General features: G+C 42.8%; 1 long non-coding RNA gene across 1 annotated transcript; it reads left to right on the forward strand.

Moving 5' to 3' along the window:
* The first annotated feature begins 131 nt into the window (after positions 1–131).
* Positions 132–6,030, forward strand: LOC112226771. The gene is made up of 3 exons (XR_002949782.2): positions 132–574; positions 4,595–4,645; positions 5,147–6,030. It is a non-coding gene; the product is annotated as an uncharacterized LOC112226771 (long non-coding RNA).
* Positions 6,031–6,481: the final 451 nt, after the last annotated feature.

The raw sequence follows: 6,481 nt of genomic DNA on the forward strand, positions 1-6,481 counted from the left end.
TGGCAGCAGAAAAATTGGACCAATAAGCTTTCAGGGATACGTATGAAAGGTTGTTTTCCTTCCCTCTTCTATGGAATTACTTTTGTGCCTTTTTAATATCAAACAAACCTTTTGAATTCGTGAATTAAATTCTTAATGCAAACAAAAAATGATACTGAAAGCAAAACATTAACCCACAAGTGTTGAGGTCGAATAAATAACAAAGCAAGGAAATCATTTTGAAAGGCAAGAACAAATACATTGTAAATGAATGCGGGAAAAAATGGTTTTCATTTAAACATTTTCAATGATTGCAAAGAAACGCTTCCCTCTTTGTCTGCAACATTTTCTTTCTTTGGTTACGTTACCCTGCCCGCCCTTCGTTTTAGCTGCCTTTTTTGGGGGTTTAAAAGGAAGCGTAGAAGATGCGTCTCTATTGGTCAACTGGTTTTGGAATGATAGGTCATGCTTGATTTTTTTTCACTATTTTTTAAACTTATTTAACTTTTCCATTTTGGATAAAAAGGTCTCAGTGGCTACTAGATAGCTAGACAGGGTAAATGTACGACAAGAAGAGCATCGGAAAACATCCTAGGTAAGTGTCTTTTTTTAGGTAGTTAAGTTAGCATGGTTATATCATTTATATCATCGATAGCAAGCAAGATATGATGCACTGAACTTACTCTGAAGTTACTCTAGAGGTACAGTATGTGGCTATTCGAGAACAAGGCTAAAGGAACCTACCATTCATTCCTACTAGTCCAAGGACTTTTTCTGTTTAAAAGGTGAATTGGCTCTGGAAGCCAAAACAACCAAATACTCCATCGAAACATGAATCGATTCTCAATTGTGATACGGTTCTAGAAACATAAATCCCTCTACTTTCATAATATCACATCAAAATAATTTCACAAATACAAAATACACACAGAGGAGGAAGGGCTCATTCTAATGGCTCGAATGGAATCGAGTCAAACATAATTCCCTTCGTTACAATGAGCCCCCATCCTCCTATTGCTTCTCCAAACCAGCCTCCTCTGGTGTACACTGCTTTTACCGGTTTGAACACAGTTGCAGGCGACAGTATTTTTAAGTGACAACGTGTTTGTGACGTCTGTCTTCTGTTTACAAACAGGTGTTTGGAGACACAGATAGCTAATTAGCACAGGTAGCACTCTGTCCACTGTCTGTTTTCAGTAAACAAGCGCTGTAACATGGAAATATGGCAGCGTGGAAACCCTAACCCTAGAAAAGTGTGGATCAATTTAACCTTTAGTTTATTTTTTACAATTTATTGCCGATATGAAAGATAAGGTCCTAATGCTTCCAAAACCGTACCACAAGCAATGCGTGTTAGTATTCAAACCGAGCGTCGCGGCTCTTAACACTGGGGCCCCACAAGGGCGCATGCTCAGCCCCCTCCTGTACTCCCAGTTCACCCATGACTGTATGGCCATGCACGCCTCCAATTTCGATCATCAAGTTTGCAGACGACACAACAGTAGTAGGCCTGATCACCAACACTGACAAGACAGCCAATAGGGAGGAGGTGAGGGCCCTCGGAGTGTGGTGTCAGGAAAAAACAACGTCAACAAAACAAAGGAGATTACCCCCCTCCCCATCCACATCGATGGTACAGTAGTTGAGAAGGTGGAAAGCTTTTTTAAGTTCCTCGGTGTACACATCATGGACAAACTGAAATGGTCCACCCACACAGACAGTGTGGTGAAGAAGGTGCAACAGCACCTCTTCAACCTCAGGAGTCTGAAGAAATGTGGCTTGTCACCTAAAACCCTCACAAACTTTTACAGATGCCCAATTGAGAGCATCCTGTCGGGCTGTAACGCAGGGATCTCCAGAGGGTGGTGCGGTCTGCACAATGCATCACCGGGGGCAAACTACCTGCCCTTCAGGACACTGACAGCACCCGAGGTCACAGGGAGGCCAAAAAGATCATCAAGGACAACATCCAGCCGATCCACTGCCTGTTCACCCCACTACCATCCAGAAGGCGTGGTCAGTACAGGTGCATCAAAGCTGGGACCAAGAGACTGGAAAAACAGCTTCTGTCTCAAGGCCATCAGCCTGTTAAATAGCCATCACAAACACCTAGAGGCTGCTGCCTACATACAGACTTGAAATCATGGGCCACTCTAAATGGATCACTAATCACTTTATTAATTCCACTTTAAAAATGATGTTTACATATCTTGCATTACTCATCCCATAAGTATATACTGTATTTTATACCATCTATTGCATCTTGCCTATGCTGCTCAGTCATTGCTCACCCATATAAACTCAATAGAAACATCTTCTCACTGTCAACTGCGTTTATTTTCAGCAAACTTAAAATATAAAAAATATTTGTATTTATAATATTAATATTTATAAGATTCAACAACTGAACAAGTTCCACAGACATGTGACTAACAAATATTGAATGTGTCCCTGAACAAAGGGGGGAGGGGGGTCAAAATCAAAACTAACAGTCAGTATCTGGTGTGGCCACCAAGCTGCATTAAGTACTGCAGTGCATCTACCCCTCATGGACTGCACCAGATTTGCCAGGTCTTGCTGTGAGATGTTACCCCACTCTTCCACCAAGGCACCTGCAAGTTCCTGGACATTTCTGGGGGGAATGGCCTTATCCCTCACCCTCTGATCCAACAGGTCCCAGACGTGCTCAATGAGACCCGGGCTCTTCGCTGGCCATGTCAAAACACTGACATTCCTGTCTTGCAGGAATTCACACACAGAACAAGCAGTATGGCTGGTGGCATTGTCATTCTGGAGGGTCATGTCAGGATGAGCCTGCAGGAAGGGTACCACATGAGGGAGGAGGATGTATTCCTTGTAACGCACAGCGTTGATTGCCTGCAATGACAACAAGCTCAGTCCGATGATGCTGTGACACACCGCCCCAGACCATGACTGACCAATCGTTCCAGCTCCAGAGTACAGGCCTCGGTGTAACGCTCATTCCTTCATCGATAAACGCGAATCCGACATTCACCCCCGGTGAGACAAAACCGCGACTCATCAGTGAAGAGCCCTTTTTCTCAGTCCTGTCTGGTCCAGCGACAGTGGGTTTGTGCTCATAGGTGACATTGTTGCCGGTGATGTCTGGTGAGGACCTGCCTTACAACAGGCCAACAAGCCCTCAGTCCAGCCTCTCTCAGCCTATTGCGGACAGTCTGCGCACTGATGGATGGATTGTGCGTTCCTGGTGTAACTTTGGCAGTTGTTGCCATCCTGTACCTGTCCCGCAGGTGTGTGATGTTCGGATGTACCGATCCTGTGCAGGTGTTGTTACACGTGGTCTGCCGCTATGAGGACAGACAGCTGTCCATCCTATCTCCCTGTAGCTCTGTCTTACAAGCTGACTAGACCTCTCGCATCACGTGTGCGAGCGTTGCAAAATAAATTTAGAAATCTATATTATTCAATTATTTCACCCACACTGCTCGCGCGCTCCAATGAGCGTCTGCGTTGCCAAGGGCTAAAATAGAAGTCAGTTCTGTTTCTGACACAGATCGCGCTGCAAGTCCTGCCTCTCCCATCTCCTCGTTGGTTTATAGAAGCAGGTACCCACGTGCCATCTCCTCATTGGTTATACCCACGTGGGTGACTGAAAGACGAACGAGGTCGGTGGCGGTAATGCACTTAATTTATGAATGTTTCCAATTGCAATATCAAGTCAAGAGAAGAAAAAGCCTGGAAGGAAGAGAGATGACTAGAAACGATTTGGTTGACCATTTTATGTGTGGATTAATTGTCGGAGTAGAGGACCTTGTGCATTTCAGGTAAAATAACAACTCAATGTTTATATCCCAGGACAAATTAGCTAACAACAACAGCAAGCTAGCTAAATAGGACAAATTAGCTACCAAGTGCAAGCTAGCTAGCTAAATTTCCATAAAGGTTTAATGCTTTTCGACCTGTCCCCAAATTAATGTAATTGGTTCAGAGTTTGTTTTGATATTTTAACTTGCGCATCGCGATTGCGTTTGGTGTGGGGAGGACAAAATAAATGTATGCACGATGACGAAGCAGGTTTGAGTTCCTTGTTAGGTATCTCACAGTACGAACATTGCAATTTTCCCTGGCCAGATCTACAGTCCTCATGCCTCCATGCAGCATGCCTAAGGCACGTTCACGCAGATGAGCAGGGACCCTGGGCATCTTTCTTTTGGTGTTTTTCAGAGTCGGTAGAAAGGCCTCTTTAGTTTTCTAAGTCTTCATAACTGTGACCTTAATTGCCTACCGTCTGTAAGCTGTTAGTGTCTTAACGACCGTTCCACAGGGGCATGTTCATTAATTGTTTATGGTTGAACAAGCATGGGAAACCGTGTTTAAACCCTTTACAATGAAGATCTGTAAAGTTATTTGCATTTTTACTAATTATCTTTGAAGGACAGGGTCCTGAAAAAGGGATGTTTATTTTTTTTGCTGAGTTTATTTATATGTATATATTCTTTTTCCTTAGATTTGTGTGTATTAGGTAGTTGTGGAATTGGTAGATATTGCTGCACTGTCAGAACTAGAAGCACAAGCGTTTCGCCACACTCGCAATGACATGTGTATGTGACTAATAAAATTTGATTTGATTTAGCACTGAGATGCAGTGCCTTAGACCGCTGCGCCACTCGGGAGCCTGACAGAAGTAGGTATCCTATATTAGGTAGGTCTACTACTACTTGGATAGGTAGGTGGAGGTTGGAAGCCTAGAGGTAGATATTCTCTACATTATGAATGCAAGTCATTACTTTGCACTGATTCTCCCCGTAGGCAGTACCAATATGGATTTAACCTAAAAGTCATGTGACTGTGTCCGTTGCATCCCGATTCTCCACCCTGCACTTGCACACTTTTCTTGCAAGGATTTAGTCATGCTGGAAACTCCTACCTGCTAATGCTTACACACCTATCCTATGCTTTTAAATCCATGACGAGTTGTGTGCAAGTGCAGACTTCAGGAGAAGTGGGACGTAGCCCTCGTGTGCTCTCTCAACCACCTCTGTCTAGCCCTGTAGCTGAAGCCTACAGCAATATTCCGATTTAAGTGCTACTCTATGGCATGGTAGTGTTTACAGTAGAGTTTAACAGTGTTAGGTTTCCATTCATGTTAACCTCTTTGCATAATTTGTGCTCATTTATTCCACAGGCGGTTGTGGCTGATGACCTGTCTCCATAGCTGAGAGAAGCCAAGGAGGAATATCACTTCATTCCCAACAATACTGCTAATATTTCTAACTGTACCGATGAGAAAGAGTAGGGCAGACTTATACAATTACAATACAGAAATGTTCTTGCTCTTTAGTGAAGTTCTGCCAATCATATGTTGGAAACCATTTATCAAGGAAAACGAGTTGAACACTTTGTGGAAATTGTCATCTGTTTCTTGAACACCAGTGTTTCATCTAAGGACAATAATAACTATTACCTGTATCAAAATTAACAATAAGGGGTATATCCTTAATAAAATAATTGATGGGTAATTGTGTATGGACATGACAATTATCTGCTTTATGCTTCTGATTTTCCAGTGAACATTAACAAGGAAAAACTATACACAATAATACAGCTTTAACAACATTGAGGCAAGTAACAGTTGTCAATTGTCTCCCCAATGACTAGCTCAAAGAATGTTATGTCCATCTATTCTGTCTATTTATATTTGGCTCTATTGTTACTAGCCATATAAGCATGGATTGATTTGTTTAGAAAAGTAGTTTGTTGCACTGCAGCTATCTAGCAAAAGTACCACAGTCATATCAAAGATTTGTATAACTAACCCAAGATAGACGACAGCCTGTCGTTTTCAATGGGAGCAAATGAATCATAATGGTCAGAATAAGCAAGGAGGTGAGCAGCTAGGATGTAAACAAACTGGATCATTGGGTGAGGCTGACCAGTCACTCCAAAACCGGATGACGGATAGACACTCAACATTTTAGGCTCCCTCTTAACCCCGTGGAATGAATGTGCCAAAACTTTGCAACAGCAAAAAAAAAAAGGTAGCGAAAGCACATACAGAACAGCGAGACAGATATTTTACAAGATGTATAAATGTGAAGCATATGGTTGGCGTTTCCATTCACTACCAAATATGATGGTGAGAGGAAGCCCAGTGGCCGGAAGTAGGAGAAGCTGGAGCGAGATAGCGTTAGGCTAATATTCTGCAAATTTTCTTATCGATTTTAAACATTGTTTCCAAAACTATAATCTGTTGCGAACAGAGTGGACAACATTTTGTAGACGTTACCCTTTGCCAAAGTTTTAAAAAAGAAAGAAGCATTGCTAAGGAAAGCATAGCGCGTATTGAGTCGTTGCACATATGCACGTCACCGAGGAGGCATTCCCTAACGGAAATGCAGGCTAGAATGCCCCAACAGGCTCTCGATAGCTGGTGCTTGGCTCGGTCCACCTCTTTGCTTGTTCTGCCCACTATGATTAATTTGCTTCCATTGGAAATGACAGGCTGTGGTCTGTATTGGGT

Source organism: Oncorhynchus tshawytscha, linkage group LG28, assembly GCF_018296145.1.
Source record: "Oncorhynchus tshawytscha isolate Ot180627B linkage group LG28, Otsh_v2.0, whole genome shotgun sequence".
NCBI classification, from domain to species: Eukaryota; Metazoa; Chordata; class Actinopteri; order Salmoniformes; family Salmonidae; genus Oncorhynchus; species Oncorhynchus tshawytscha.